Genomic DNA, 16,292 nt, shown 5'->3' with positions numbered 1-16,292 from the left:
CCCTTCTCCTCTTCCCTAAGCCCATCCACTCAGTTCCCATACTGATACATAATCACTGCTTTCCCACTTGAGATATCCGTCTTTCCAGAGTTTCTATATGCCTGTACAAGCAAATACAAATACAGATTTTATGTATCCTCTTCTTAACACAAAGGATAGTACACCACACACATTGTTCCACACCAAGCTTTCTTCCTCAGTATCTTTTCACATTAATACAAAGAATGCCTCCTCATTCCTTTTGACAGCCTCTGAGTATTACACTGTATGAATGTACTATAATTTAAGAAGTAGTCTTCCCTTGATAGACATTTGGGTTATTGCCAATCTCTCTATTGTAAGTAATATTGCAATGAGTTATGTTGTACAAGTATCAATTCTGTACATATGCAATTATATATTTGGGTAAGTTTCCAGATATTGAATTGCGAGGTCAAAATTTACATGCATTTGTGCTTTGATAGATATTATCAGGTTACCAAGAAAAACAGTATATATGCTTGAGATTAAAGTTTCCTAAAACAATATATAATTTTCTATTTTACTTCTTAAAATACTGTCTCAACTCATCAAGTTAATTTCACAATCCAATAAATACCCACACAAAATAATATATGACACTGGGAAACAACCATGGATACAGAAAAAATTTTTTAAAAAATTACAAGAGATTATGTTGCTTAACAATACATAAATACCTTTGAAAAACTTAATAACATAGATAGTTTTCAAGGGAAATATAAATGATATAAGATGACCCTAGAAGAGACAGAATGTCTAAAAGACAATTATCATAGAAGAGAAAGTTGTTAAAGCGCTACACTCAAAAAAAATTCCAGGCAAATCGGTTCAAAGGTGAACTCTCACAAATTTATAAGACATAGCTCACCCTTACGATTTCTTTTTGCTTTACTTTAAATATAAACTTTATATTTTGGAATAATTTTAGATGAACACAAAGGCTGCAAAGATAATACAGAGAGTTCCATTATACCCTTCATTCAGCTTTCCTAATGTTAGCATCTTACATAATCATTGTAACGTTGTCAACACTAAAGAAATTAACATTGGTACACTAATATTAGCTAGGCTGTAGATTTTATTCAGATTTCATCAGCTTTTCCATTTATGCTTCTCTTCTGTTCTAGGATTCAACCTAGGATATCACATTGCTTTTAGCCAGCTTAGTTTATTTCCCCCAATGCTATGCCAGCTATTTGAGAGCATAAAAAAAAAAGCAAGCTTCCAAAATTTTTTAAATAGTCATTATAACATTGATATCAATTCTGATAAACATACTAGGATAAGGCAGAAATACCATCTCCCTTACAATTATCAAAGTAAATATCCCAAATAAAATATTAGCAACTAGAATCTATCAGTAATCTACAGAATAATAATGGAATCTATACTAGGAGTACACTAACCGTTTTCAAATAAAAATGAAAGCAGGACACTCAAACTCATCACTTTGGAAACATAGAGACAACATTTTTCATCAAACGGCAGCCAAATACAAATTAATGGGTATAAAACATAGACTGCAACCAAAAATAAATTCCATTTGGATCAAGGGATGTGTCAGTCTAGCTTTTTTTCTATGGGGACAGCAGACCTGAATACTATCTTCAGTTCTACACAGCTCACTTTTTAAAATTATAAAAGTGAGGGAAGATTTCTGGTTAAACATGGTGAATTGAAACAATGTCTTAATCTCTTCTCTTTTCTAAACCTTACAAATGACAGTAAAGGAAATAAACCCATAGAATAGAGAAGATGAGCAATGTTGACAGTGTCTGGAAGATAAATTGTTTGGAGGAGATATAACTGACCAGAGCAAAGGAAACAGAAACCAATGTGCTTGCAGAAAGAGATTCTGATGGAAAATGAGCTGATTTGCCATTTGATGGCTCAGGAATTAGAGGCAGCACCTATGGGAGAAAGCAGGGATAAAGGACAGGGCTGAAAACATGAAACATGTCTGTATAAAGCAGCAACTATATTCACAGGCCCCATCCCACTACCTGCCTAGACAACCATCACTTCTCTAGCCTTCTAGGGGCAGAAGGCTTATTCTTTAGAGAATCAAACATGAGAGGCTGCAGATTTGTGGAGACCAGGCACAACAGAGGATATAGGAATGAAATAGAAGGATTAAAAACAATTCTTCTTACTAAATGACAAGAACTCCTTTGCCCAGTTCCCAGAATCCAGGCAGCTAGGAATTTACATCCAAAGTAAGAGACTAGAGATCTTTTTCTGGACAACTAAAGAGTACCAGAAAAAAGACCTTTAGATAGTGATACTTCTGGGAACTTGCTGCCAGATCACCCCGGCTTGAAATCTGTCAGTGTCCTGTCAGTGGGCCCCATCCATCCATCCTACAAAGCTTCCAATCATTTTAGGTTTTTTCCCAAAACATTTCAGATCTCTTTTTATTCTCTGATAATCTCAATGCCCAGACCATGCATACATATTGTCGATGACCTGCCCCATCCAATTGCTTTTAATGCTTCACTCTTACACATGAATGGATATTTGAGGAAACCTATACTATTTTAAAAAGATCAAAACAAAGGGAACTCAAAGAAACAGAGACAATGCAGGTAACAGAGGAAAAAACGTTAGTCTACAATTCAAATCCTCAAAAAGACAAGATGTTACATCCATGAAACAAAAAGAGAATCTTCTTTGAAAAAGAGTAATCAGAGAACATAATCTGGAAACTAAAAATAAAATAGCTGGAATAAAAATTCAATTAAAAAGTTGAGAAATGTAGTCAATGAAATATAGAAAACAGTAACCATAAGTGAAAGACAGGGTGAAAAGAAAAAAATAGATATGTATGCTTAACAATCAGGGACGTCCAAAATTCATCCAACATAAGTTCTGTAAGGAGAGAGTAAATGAAATGGAGGTAAAGAAATTGTTAAATAAGTCAATAACATTTCCCTTAGAAGCTTGTTTCCAGATTAAGAATGTTTACTAATTGCCCAGCATAATTAATGAAAAAACACCCACATCAAGAAATAACATTGTAAAATTTCAGAAACTAGAAACAGAATATCTTCAAAGCTTTGGAAGAAAAAAAATAGATCACATACAAAAACAGCATTAGACTTCTCAGGAACAACAGAGGCCTGAAGACACTGAAGCCATGCCATCAAATCTCTGAAGGAAAATAACTTTCAATCTCTAGGTTGAATTATAGATTACAGATTCTATAGATTACAGAATTATATAACAACAATCTATAATTTATAGATTATGGATTCTTTTTTTTTATTTATAAATTTATTTATTTTAGTTGGGGGCTAATTACTTTACAATATTGTAATAGTTTTTGCCATACATTGACATGAATAAGCCATGGGTTTACATGTGCTCCCCTTCCTGGACCCCCCACCCACCTCCCTCCCCATCCCATCCCTCTGGGTCATCCCATTGCCCCGGCCCTGAGCCCTATAATCCTTATAGATTATGGATTCCATACCAAGCCAGTTCAGTTCAGTTCGGTAGTTCAGTCATGTCCGACTCTTTGCAACCCCATGAACAGCAGCACGCCAGGCCTCCCTGTCCATCACCAACTCCCGGAGTTTACCCAAACTCATGTCCATCAAGTCGGTGATACCATCCAACCATCTCATCCTCTGTCGTCCCCTTCTCCTCCTGCCCTCAATCTTTCCCAGCATCAGGGTCTTTTCAAATGAGTCAGCTCTTCGCATTAGGTGGCCAAAGTATTTGAGTTTCAGCTTCAACATCAGTCCTTCCAATGAACACCCAGGACTGATCTCCTTTAGGGTGGACTGGTTGGATCTCCTCGCAGTCCACGGGACCCTCAAGAGTCTTCTACAACACCACAGTTCAAAAGCAGCAATTCTTCGGCACTCAGCTTTCTTTCTAGTCCAACTCTCACATCCATACATGACAACTGGAAAAACCATAGCCTTGACTAGACGGACCTTTCTTGGCAATGTAATGTCTCTGCTTTTTAATATGCTGTCTAGGTTGGTCATAACTTTCCTTCCAAGGAGTAAGCGTCTTTTACTTTCATGGCTGCAATCACTATCTGCAGTGATTTTGGAGCCCCCAAAAATAAAGTCAGCCACTGTTTCCCCATCTATTTGCCATGAAGTGATGGGACTGGATGCCATGATCATAGTTTTCTGAATCTTGAGCTTTAAGCCAACTTTTCACTCTCCTCTTTCACTTTCATCAAGAGGCTCTTTAGTTCTTCACTTTCTGCCATAAGGGTGGTGTCATCTGCATATCTCAGGTTATTGATATTTCTCCCGGCAATCTTGATTCCAGCTTGTGTTTCTTCCAGCCCAGCGTTTCTCATGATGTACTCTGCATATAAGTTAAATAAGCAGGGTGACAATATACAGCCTTGACGTACTCCTTTTCCTATTTGGAACCAGTCTGTTGTTCCATGTGCAGTTCTAACTGTTGCTTCCTGACCTGCATACAGGTTTCTCAACAGGCAGGTCAGGTGGTCTGGTATTCCAATTTCTTGAAGAATTTTCCACAGTTTGTTGTGATCCACACAGTCAAAGGCTTTGGCATAGTCAATAAAGCAGAAAGAGATGTTTTTCTGGAACTCGCTTGCTATTTTGATGATCCAGCAGATGTTGGCAATTTGATCTCTGGATCCTCTGCCTTTTCTAAAACCAGCTTGAATATCTGGAAGTTCATGGTTCATGTATTGCTGAAGCCTGGCTTGGAGAATTTTGAGCATTACTTTACTAGCACGTGAGATGAGTGCAATTGTGCGGTAGTTTGAGCATTCTTTGGCATTGCCTTTCTTTGGGATTGGAATGAACACTGACCTTTTCTAGTCCAGTGGCCACTGATGAATTTTCCAAATTTGCTGACATATGGAGTGCAGCACTTTCACAGCATCATCTTTTAGGATCTGAAATAGCTCAACTGGCATTCCATCACCTCCACTAGCTTTGTTTGTAGTGATGCTTCCTAAGGCCCACTTGACTTCACATTCCAAGATGTTTAGCTCTAGGTGAGTGATCATACCATCGTGATTATCTGGGTTGTAAAGATCTTTTTTGTATAGTTCTTCTCTGTATTCTTGCCACCTCTTCTTAATATCTTCTGCTTCTGTTAGGTCCATACCATTTCTGTCCTTTACTTTGCCCATATTTGCATGAAATGTTCCCTTGGTATCGCTAATTTTCTTGGAGAGATCTCTAGTACTTCCCATTCTATTGTTTTCCTCTATTTCTTTGCATTGATCGCTGAGGAAGGCTTTCTTATCTCTTCTTGCTCTTCTTTGGAACTCTGCATTCAAATGGGTATATCTTTCCTTTTCTCCTTTGCTTTTCACTTCTCTTCTTTTCACAGCTATATGTAAGGCCTCCTCAGACAGCCATTTTGCTTTTTTGCTTTTCTTTTTCTTGGGATGATCTTGATCCCTGTCTCCTGTACAATGTCACAAACCTCTGTCCACAGTTCATCAGGCACTCTGTCTATGGATCTAGTACCTTAAATCTATTTGTCATTTCCACTGTATAATCATTAGGGATTTGATTCAGGTCATACCTGAATGGCCTAGTGGTTTTCCCCCACTTTCTTCAATTTAAGTCTGAATTTGGCAATAAGGAGTTCATGATCTAAACCATAGTCAGCTCCTGGTCTTGTTTTTGCTGACTGTATAGAGCTTCTCCATCTTTGACTGCAAAGAATATAATCAATCTGATTTTGGTGTTGGCCATCTGGCGATGTCCATGTGTAGAGTCTTCTCTTGTGTTGTTGGAAGAGGGTGTTTGCTATGACCAGTGTGTTCTCTTGACAGAACTCTATTAGCCTTTGCCCTGCTTCATTCTGTACTCCGATTTGCCTGTTACTCCAGGTATTTCTTGACTTCCTACTTTTGCATTCCAGTCCCCTAAAATGTAAAGGACATCTTTTTGGGGTGTTAGTTCTAAAAGGTCTTGTAGGTCTTCATAGAACCATTCGACTTCAACTTCTTCAGCATTACGGGTTGGGGCATAGACTTGGATTACCGTGATATTGAATGGTTTGCCTTGGAAATGAACAGAGATCATTCTGTCATTTTTGAGATTGCATCCAAGTACTGCATTTCAGACTCTTTTGTTGACTATGATGGCTACTCCATTTCTTCTAAGGGATTCCTGCCCACAGTAGTAGATATAATGGTCATCTGAGTTAAATTCACCCATTCTACCAATCAAATAGCAGAGACATTAAAAAATGTTCAGTTCAGTTCATTTCAATCGTTCAGTTGTGTCCGACTCTTTGTGACCCCATGAACTGCAGCATGCCAGGACTCCCTATTCATCACCAACTCCCGGAGTTTACTCAAACTCATATCCAGTGAGTCAGTGATGCCATCCAACCATCTCACCCTCTGTCATCCCCTTCTCCTCCCACCTTCAATGTTTCCCAACATCAGGGTCTTTTCAAATGAGTCAGTTCTTCACATCAGGTGGCCAAAGTATTGGAGTTTCAGCTTCAAAATCAGTCCTTCCAATGAACACTCAGGACTGGTCTCCTTTAGGATGGACTGGTTGGATCTCCTTGCAGTCCAAGGGACTCTCAAGAGTCTTCTCCAACACCACAGTTCAAAAGCATCAATTCTTTGGCTCTCAGCTTTCTTTATAGTCCAACTCTCACATCCATACATGACCACTGGAAAAACCTCAAAAATGTTCAGGTCTATAAAAATTTACTTCTCATATACACTTTCTCAAGATGCTACTAGAGGATGTATTCCAGCAAAACAAGGAAGAAAAGAGAAATGGGATCCCAGAAGTTAGGGATGAAATACAGACAGGAAGCTAAGGGAGCACTCTGGATGACCATGAATGGATGTACTATGGTAACGCCTGTCTATAAGACCTAGAGAGAAACCTATACAGACTGGTACATGAAGACACAGGTCTTAGGGAAAAGAAATAAGAGTGGATAGATTATCTAATGTGTTTCTGCAGAAAATCTCACTGAGATGCTGTTGGAAAGTGTGAAAAGTATTAGCAGTAAGTACATGGAAAACTAAACAAATCAAAAACAGGGAATTATAAAATCCAGAAAAGTTGTATAAGAAAGGAAACAAAATTAGAGCTTACTACTTGGCTCAGTATTGAATAATATTTACATTTCTATAATAATATAAACACTGAAAAATGATTTCTCAAAATTAGTGACATGATGATATTGGGAAGATATAGTAAAGGAAAGCTAGTATAGTGGTAAAGGAGCTAAATTCTCATCTGCCATAATAATTAGATAATCAATAAAATTAATAAATTAGGGAAGTAATTTAAGCATACAGTCCATGGGGTCGAGAAGAGTCAGACACAACTGAGCGACTTCACTTTCACTTTCCACTTTCATGCATTGGAGAAGGAAATGGCAACCCACTCCGTGTTCTTGCCTGGAGAATCCCAGGGACGGGGGAGCCTGGTGGGCTGCTTGCTGTCTACGGGGTTGCACAGAGTCGGACACAACTGAAGTGACTTAGCAGCGGCAGCAGCATCATATATATCGAAGAATAAAACAGAGGAAACAGAAGAGTAGAAAGAGGTTGCTTCTAAAATAAGATATTAGAGGCTGAGGAGGAGTGGAGTGGAGATTGTGGTTTTCCATTATAAGCCCTTAATACTATTTTTAAAAACTATTTAACTACTTTTAATTATTTAATTTTAAAAGTATATATACTTATAATAAACACACAGAAAAATATAAAAACAAAATCTCCTGTAGTCCTAACTCTCAGAGTTACCAATTATTTATTTTCATTCTTTTTCTACATTTATACATGCTATATATTTTTATTAAAATGAGATATTATACATTTCCCACTTAATATTTCATGAACATCATTCTATATTAACATTTAAGCATTTAAATCATTTTAAATTGCTAAACAGTATTATTTTCTTTGGTCATATCATAATCTATTCAGTAAGTCTATCATCAGATATTTGTGCTGTTTCCAATTTTTCACTATTATAAAACCTTATAATGAATATCCTTATTCATGGTAAATGGCTACTTCCCAGGTATTTTCTTGGGACAATTCCTAGAAATAGAATTATTGGATTTAAGCATATGTTCATTTTTAAGAATTTGGATGTATAATATCAAATTGCTTCCAAGAAGCTACCAATTTGCACACCAGCCAGGACTGACCTTTGTAAATATTGAATACTTCTGAAAAATATATGCTAACAGGATGGAAAATACTGCCTATGATTTAAATGCTTCTATTTTGAAAAATACAACAGATATAAGTAAACAAAATCCACATTCTCATATTAGATACTATGCTTTAAATATTTGCTAATGGGATGGAAAGTAGCCTCTAATCATTAATTTAAATATATTTCTTGAGAAATATAGAAAACAAGTGAATGTCACATATAATTCAATAACATTAAAAATTATATAAGTTGAGTAACTTTCTTCAAACATCCAATCCAGTTCCTGGAGATTATCACTGTTAACAATTTGGTGGGTATTCACTCTAACTTTGCCCTAAACTTATAGAGACCTACATTACATATATTAAAATATATAGGCCACAAAAATAGAATCATGTTATACTCAGTGTCTGCATCTTGCATTTTTTAATTGGTGAATACATTGTAGATATATTTCCAGATTAGAATGCATTATAGTTTTGATTTAAAGTTACCTGATTACTTGTATATCTGAACATTTTTTATGCACTATGGCCATTTATGTTTCTTTTTTGTTACTTTCTTATTTTTGTTTTCTCCTTATCTTTCTACTAGAATGTCTGCCTTCCTGTTATTGCAAAAGCACTTTCATACTAAGGATTATTTAATGTCCTTTTGCCAAGGACGCTAAACCATATTTAGCGAGACTTATTTCTGTGAGACTTACCAGGGAGGGTCAAGAATGTAGGTTCCACTGTCCTGACAACACCAAGACTAATCACAAAGGATACAAAAACAAACATCCAGTAAAGTCCACAGGATATTGCTTTCAAGTTTCAATTGCCTCAATCATGCCCTTAACAGGAATGAGTCAGCTAGCAATTCTAGGATATGGATGTTAATTCGGTTTGCCTTATGTCTGAACATCACACTTTCAGCACCTTTGCTAGGGGTCTGGGATGCTAAGGAGACTTAAAACCAAGTCATATGAAGAGTCACTAAAATATTGTTGCTGTTCAGTCCCTCAGTCATGTCCAACTCTTTGCGACTGCATGGACTGCAGCACACCAGGCTTTCCTGTCCATCACCATCTCCTGGAGCTTGCTCAAACTCATGTCCATTGAGTCAGTGATGCCATCCAATCATCTCATCCTCTATCGTCCCCTTCTTCTCCTGCCTTCAATCATTTCCAGCATCAGGGTCTTATTTTTAACGAGTTGGCTGTTTGCATCAGGTGCCAAAGTATTGGAGTTTCAGTTTCAGTATAAGTCCTTCCAATGAATATTCAGGGTTGATTTCCTTTAGGATGGACTGGTTTGATCTCTTTGCAGTCCAAGGGACTCTCAAGAGTCTTCTCCAACACCACAGTTCCAAAGCATCAATTCTTTGGTGTTCAGTCTTCTTTATGGTCCAACTCTCACATCCATACATGACTACTGGAAAAACCATAGCTTTGACTAGAAAGATCTTTTTTGGCAAAGTAATATCTCTGCTTTCTAATATGCTGTCTAGTTTTGTCATAGCTCTTCTTCCAAGGAGCAAATGTCTTAATTTCATGGCTGCAGTCACCATCTGCAGTGATTTTGGAGCCCAAGAAAATAAAGTCTGTCTCTATTTTCATTGTTTCTTTAAAAAATTAGAGAATGTTTATTCAACAAAGATCTGGAGGTGGCCTGTATGGATGTGAGAGTTGGACTATAAAGAAAGCTGAGTACCAAAGAATTGATGCTTTTGAACTGTGGTGTTGGAAAAGACTCTTGAGAGTCCCTTGGACTGCAAAGAGATCCAACCAGTCCAGCCTAAAGGAGATAAGTCCTGAGTGTTCATTGGAAGGACTGATGTTGAAGCTGAAACTCCAATACTTTGGCCACCTGATGCGAAGAGCTGACTCACTTGAAAAGACCCTAATGCTGGAAAATATTGAAGGCAGGAGGAGAAGGGGACGACAGAGGATGAGATGGTTGGATGGCATCACTGACTCAATGGACATGAGTCTGAGCAAGCTCCAGGAGATGGTGATGGACAGGGAGGCCTGGCGTGCTACAGTTCATGGGGTTGCAAAGAGTCAGACACGACTGAGCGACTGAACTAAACTGAACTGTATGATCATGGTTCACAAACACCCAAAAGGCCATTAGGTAGAAGAGACATATTCCATATGTTTCTGGGGTGCAGAGTCAAGATTAATGGGGGAGTGCCACAGAGAGGGAGACTCCAGCTCAGACTGAGGTTAGAGCTCTCTAGTGTTCCTAGTGATCCAAGGATGGAATGGGTTTTCTCAAGAGTTAGCAAGATCCAGGTCACTGAAGGCAATCAAGCAGAGGCTAAGTAAATAACTGTGCTTGGATTACAGAAGAGACCTTACAATAGAGCACAGGGACCAGATGACTTCTGCAGTTGATTCCATCCATGGAACTTGAGGTCTCTACTAGATCTAAAAGAGCAGACAAGATGATGTTTGTTGTGTTTTGTCTCAGAATTCAAAGACCCACATCCCCTGGGGAGTAGCTGGAACTCCTGAAGTCACCACAGTTCTGGAAGTTACAAAATCTCTGGCCACTATGTTGTTTTCAATCTCCAAATGACTGCAGAGTTGCCAAGGATCTCAGACTCATCCATAATGATGTTCCATTTCTTTCAAAGGTCATCTGACTGCACTGGTAACTTACAGGAGACTGTTACAAATGCTGCCAAATACAGTCTAGCTAATTGATTTCTATAAACATATATGGCTCTAATTAAAGTAATTAATTTGCAGTATATATCTGGACTGTGGATAGGCACATGCCTTCATCTAGGGATCCCCAAAGACCAAACAAATGACATCAACCAAGCCATTAAAAGTGCTCCCTGACTCAGCAAAGCCTGAGCAGGAAATTTTAAAGTCAAGAAAATGACCTGCTAATGGTTTTAACATTTGCCTTGGGAATGCTGAGCCAATAGAAGAAAATAAGAGCCCAGATAATTTCCAAACATCTGAATCTTCTCTACAATCCCATTGCTAAGAAGACATCCAGCCTCTAATTGTTCTGTCATTTATTGTTAGAACTATCTTATTGCCAGAAAATTGCTTTACATAAAGCTGAATTCCACACCCCACACCAGCACACCAACCAGAATAAATCAGCTCCCTCTTCAACTCATTAGTCTCTCTGGACTTGAACAGAGCAATCTTGCCCCCTCTGTCCCAGACCAAACATCCTCAGTTCATTCAAAAGGTCTTCACACAACAGGATCACTTTAGATCATCCTCCTATGAGCACACACCAGCTTCGCAAAATCTCGTAAAGAGCATAATCCCCAAACAGAACACACTTCTGGTTGTCTGGAACAAAGCACTGTGAAGAGACAAACTCTCAAAATACTTTGCAAATGGAAAAGACCAAATACACTAGGGTGATAATCATCTTATAAAGCAAACAGACAATTAAGGATATAAACCCTTCAAAAGGGACATAAAATAAAGAACTTCAGGAAACCAATAACTGCTAATGAGAAATGAAAACCATCAAAGGAGGCAGCAATGGATAGAAGAGAAAGTGAATAGTTAAAAATCACTTACACTAAATTGAACTTTAGATCACAATTCAAGTGAAACTGTCAGAGCTAGAATCAGGTTGAGGATATTCAGCTTACAAATAACAGGAGCTAGTATAGAAAGGAGAAAAGGAATGCACAAAATTGTAATAAAAAAAGAGTTAAAGGTAAATTTCTTGAGCTGGAAAATACATTTCAAATATAAAGAACACAAGAAGCAGCTCTCAGATATATGCCTCAACGAAGGTTCCTTACACATCAGCTCAAGTATCAGAGATTAAAGAATCACCATTAAAATCTGTTTTAAAGGAGTTAAAAAAAATATGATCATTTGAAAAAGAAAAGATTAAGCTCATATATTTTGTAGCATATTATTTAGGTACAAACATAGACTCAGTTCATTATTTCTCTTTGGGGAATATAAAAGCTGTACAAGTGATGTCTGAGGCTCTGTTCTTGAAAGATATCCCTGGGAGTCATTCTGTGATTTTTTTTAACCTACTAGAGAAGGTCTTGAACTGCTTATTGCCAAATTCAGACTTAAACTGAAGAAAGTAGGGAAAACCACTAGTCCGTTCAAGTATGACCTAGATCAAATCCCTTATGAGTATACAGTAGAAGTGACAAATAGATTTAAGGGACTAGATCTGATAGAGTGCCTGATGAACTATGAACAGAGGTTCGTGACATTGTACAGGAGACAGGTATCGAGTCAATCCCCATGGAAAAGAAATGTAAAAAAGCAAAATGGCTGTCTGAGGAGGCCTTACAGATAGCTGGGAAGAGAAGAGAAGCGAAAAGCAAAGGAGAAAAAGAAAGATATTCGACAGAGGATGAGATGGTTGGATGGCATCACTGACTCGATGGACATGGGTTTGGGTAGACTCCAGGAGTTGGTGATGGACAGAGAGGCCTGGTGTGCAGCAATTCATGGGGTCGCAAAGAGTCGGACACGACTGAGCGACTGAACTGAACTGAACTGAACTGAAGGTCTTTTGTCCGCTTAGTGGCTTTTTTTTTTCTTTCACTATTTCTTCTCTTATTACTACTGTCAGAAACTTGAGCATAAAGAACATGCCTTATCCCTTTTAATTCTCTCTCAGGACCTGTCACATAGGCTGAATAAATGTTTGTTGAATGACTGAATGAACAAAATTAAAGTAAACCAGAAATAAACTGGAAAATAAGAACAATGAGTCACTTAATAAAGACAAAATTAATGTGGGTTCTTAAAGATTGACAAAAAACAGTAAACTACTGGTACAAGTTATTGTGAACAAAATGAGAAATGAGCAAAGACAAACAAACATTAGGGAAAAAAAACACTAGAGAGTGCTATACATGTTATACACAATTTAGATAAGCTAAGAATATGAGTAACTTTGGAAGATCTATTGGGAAAGCATCTTTCTAGATGCATTCTTCCGGTAAATCCTTCAGTTTTCCTGAGGGGAAGACTTCTGCCTAACAAGGTCAGCCTCATAGAACAGTGTCTCCCAAGATTTCCACATCAACCCTTGGTATGTAAGTACATTCAGACCTGTGAAGGGATTTTCCTAGACCAGTTCTTTGGGCATAGTGGAAGAAATACTTTCTATGTTGGGTGTTAAAAGGAGAAGACTCTAAGACCCATAATGAAAGATGAAAACAGTGAAACACCCTGGTAGTAGCCTCTGGGGATCTGAGATGTTGATCTTCCTGGATGTGCTGAAGATATATACCATTTGTTTAAATATAAATCCAAGTTACTAAGCACACATTCATTGAAAAAATACTCAGTGCAGGTGGCCAAGAATGAGAGATGAGTAAGATGCAGCCCCTACCTCAACACCTTTACCAAAGCAAACAACCAGAATTAAAGTTAAAAATTTGAGTAAATCTATACCTGTGGAAGAAATTTTGAAAGTCAATTTTTCAAAAATCTATTTAAAAGTCTACATAGAACTTGCTGTTGTGCTTATCAGAGAATTATTTCAAACTCTCTCTCAAAAACTAATGGATAATATTCTTCAACAGAGAAAAACAATAGCATGCGACCGATTTCTCCTAATAATGTAAAGGTAGCCCTGAACTTAAAATCTGCAGAGCTTATACTAAAAAGGGACATAGAGGCCAATCTTACTCATAAAATATTCATGAAATTCCTAAACAAGATTCTAGCCAGAAATGTTAATAATTCTTGATGCTAGCAGATGGGTATTTAAACTTCATTTTACTATTCTCTTGACTTTTGTGTACATTAAAAATCTTCTCAATAAACTTGTTTTTTTTTATTTAAAAAAACCTCCAGTAAAATCCAGAAACAACACATTAAAAGGATAATATATCATAATCAAGCTGGATTTATCCTAAGAAAGAAAAGCTCCATTTAAGGAAAACTATTAATATGTTTTAGCTCATAAACAGAAAAAAATAATGGATGATCACATCATAAGATTCTGGAAAATCATTTGTTTTATGTAATCTAATCTCCTTGTTTTGATTTTAAAAAACCAGAAATACAAAGTAATTCAACATTACTTTAGAATAAAAGATAAAAGCATTCCACTCACAAGGGAAAATAAAAATAACAGTGTTGATCACAACATTAGGGTCACCGGCTAGTGTGATACAATAGGAAAGAGAAATGAGAGGTAAATAAAGCAAAAGAGCTTAAATCACCAGTGCCTACAGGTGGCATGACTGCATATGGGCCTCAATTTCAAAATATCAGAAATAATAAATAATCTGGGCAAAACTGTTCAGTTGATAAGACTTAAGAGACTTTATAGACAATAACAAGTACTGGAAAGGACTATATGTGTAAAAGGTGCCTGAACTTGTTCTGAATGAAACCTAAAGTAAAAATTTATCTAAGCTCAACAAAACAATGTAAACAACTTTTCTCTTTAATTTTTCTTAAGGGAAATTTCAAAACATACACAAATTGGACAATAGAATCATGAATCTTCGTGCACCCATGGAGTTAGCTTTTATTAGTATTTATTGATTTTGTCCACCCTGTTAAACACTACAGAATCAGAGCTATGATACCAAAATGGCATTGGGCTACCCAGGTGGAGAAAGAGCTTTGATATATGTATCTTTTTATAACATCTAATCTCCAAAATACACTAGATCTGAGGATATAAACCAACTGATGATACAAACAAGAAACAAAATGCAGGGCAAACATCCAGCCTTTTGAATAATGAGAGAAGACAAATTACCAAACTAGCATTTTCTCTTAAGCTAACAAATAATTAAGTGCTAAAATGTCTTGCCCTTCCTTCCTTGGCTCTTGTGACATCTGTCTGCCCGGTTTCCTCCAGCCTCTCAGACTACACCTTCCCACCCACTCCTCTTTCCTCCATCACCTAATTACAGGTTTGGGGTCTCAGCTCCCTTCTTATGTAAACAAATGACATATTATTTCTAAAGCAGCTGTTCCTAAACTTCAGGAACATGAGAATCGCCTGGGGAGCTTTTAACAATTCCTGATCACACCCTTAAACAATTAAAACAGACCCTTTGAGGGTTCAAGCCAGATACTGTTAGTGTTTAAAGACCCACCCAACCCTGGCCTGCAATTCCAATGACAGCAAATGTGAGGCTGCACTGCACTAAACACTCTCCTCCATCTGGTTCAGTCACTCAGTCGTGTCCGACTCTTTGCGACCCCATGAACCTCAGCACACCAGGCCTCCCTGTCCATCACCAACTCCCGGAGCCTACCCAAACCCATGTCCATTGAGTCGGTGATGCCATCCAACCATCTTTTCCTCTGTTGTCCCCTTCTCCTCCTGCCCTCCAATCTTTCCCAGTATCAGGGTCTTTTCCAATGAGTCAGCTCTTCGCATCAGGTGGCCAAAGGATTGGAGTTTCAGCTTCAACATCAGTCCTTCCAATGAACACTCAGAACTGATTTCCTTTAGGATGGGCTGGTTGGATCTCCTTGCAGTCCAAGGGACTCTCAAGAGTCTTCTCCAACACCACAGTTCAAAAGCATCAATTCTTCAGCGCTCAGCTTTCTTTATAGTCCAACTCTCACATCCATACATGACTACTGGAAAAATCATAGCCTTGACTAGATGGACCTTTGTTGACAAAGTAATGTCTCTGCTTTTTAATATGCTGTCTGGGTTGGTCATAACTTTCCTTCCAAGGAGTAAGCGTCTTTTAATTTCATGGCTGCGATCACCATCTGCAGTGATTTTGGAGCCCCCAAAAATAAAGTCAGCCACTGTTTCCACTGTTTCCTCATCTATTTGCCATGAAGTGATGGGACCAGATGCCATGATCTTAGTTTTCTGAATGTTGAGCTTTAAGCCAACTTTTCACTCTCCTCTTTCACTTTCATCAAGAGGCTCTTCAGTTCTTCTTCACTTTCTGCCATAAGGGTGGTGTCATCTGCATATCTGAGGTTATTGATATTTCTCCCGGAAATCCTGATTCCAGCTTTTGCCTCTTCCAGCCCAGTGTTTCTCATGATGTACTCTGCATATAAGTTAAATAAGCAGGGTGACAATATACAGCCTTGACGTACTCCTTTTTCTATTTGGAACCAGTCTGTTGTTCCATGTGCGGTTCTAACTGTTGCTTCCTGACCTGCATACA

At 37.8% G+C, this 16,292-nt stretch overlaps 1 protein-coding gene across 7 annotated transcripts in view; it reads right to left on the bottom strand.

Annotated features, from left to right (window-relative positions):
- The window catches only part of FRMPD1 (FERM and PDZ domain containing 1), a 165,756-nt gene that overhangs the window by 48,243 nt on the left and 101,221 nt on the right, over positions 1-16,292 (bottom strand). The window lies entirely within an intron of this gene.

This window comes from Giraffa tippelskirchi, chromosome 1, assembly GCF_054371585.1.
Source record: "Giraffa tippelskirchi isolate mGirTip1 chromosome 1, T2T-mGirTip1v1.2.pri, whole genome shotgun sequence".
Lineage (NCBI taxonomy): Eukaryota > Metazoa > Chordata > Mammalia > Artiodactyla > Giraffidae > Giraffa > Giraffa tippelskirchi.
This window is presented reverse-complemented; position numbering and strand designations above follow the sequence as displayed.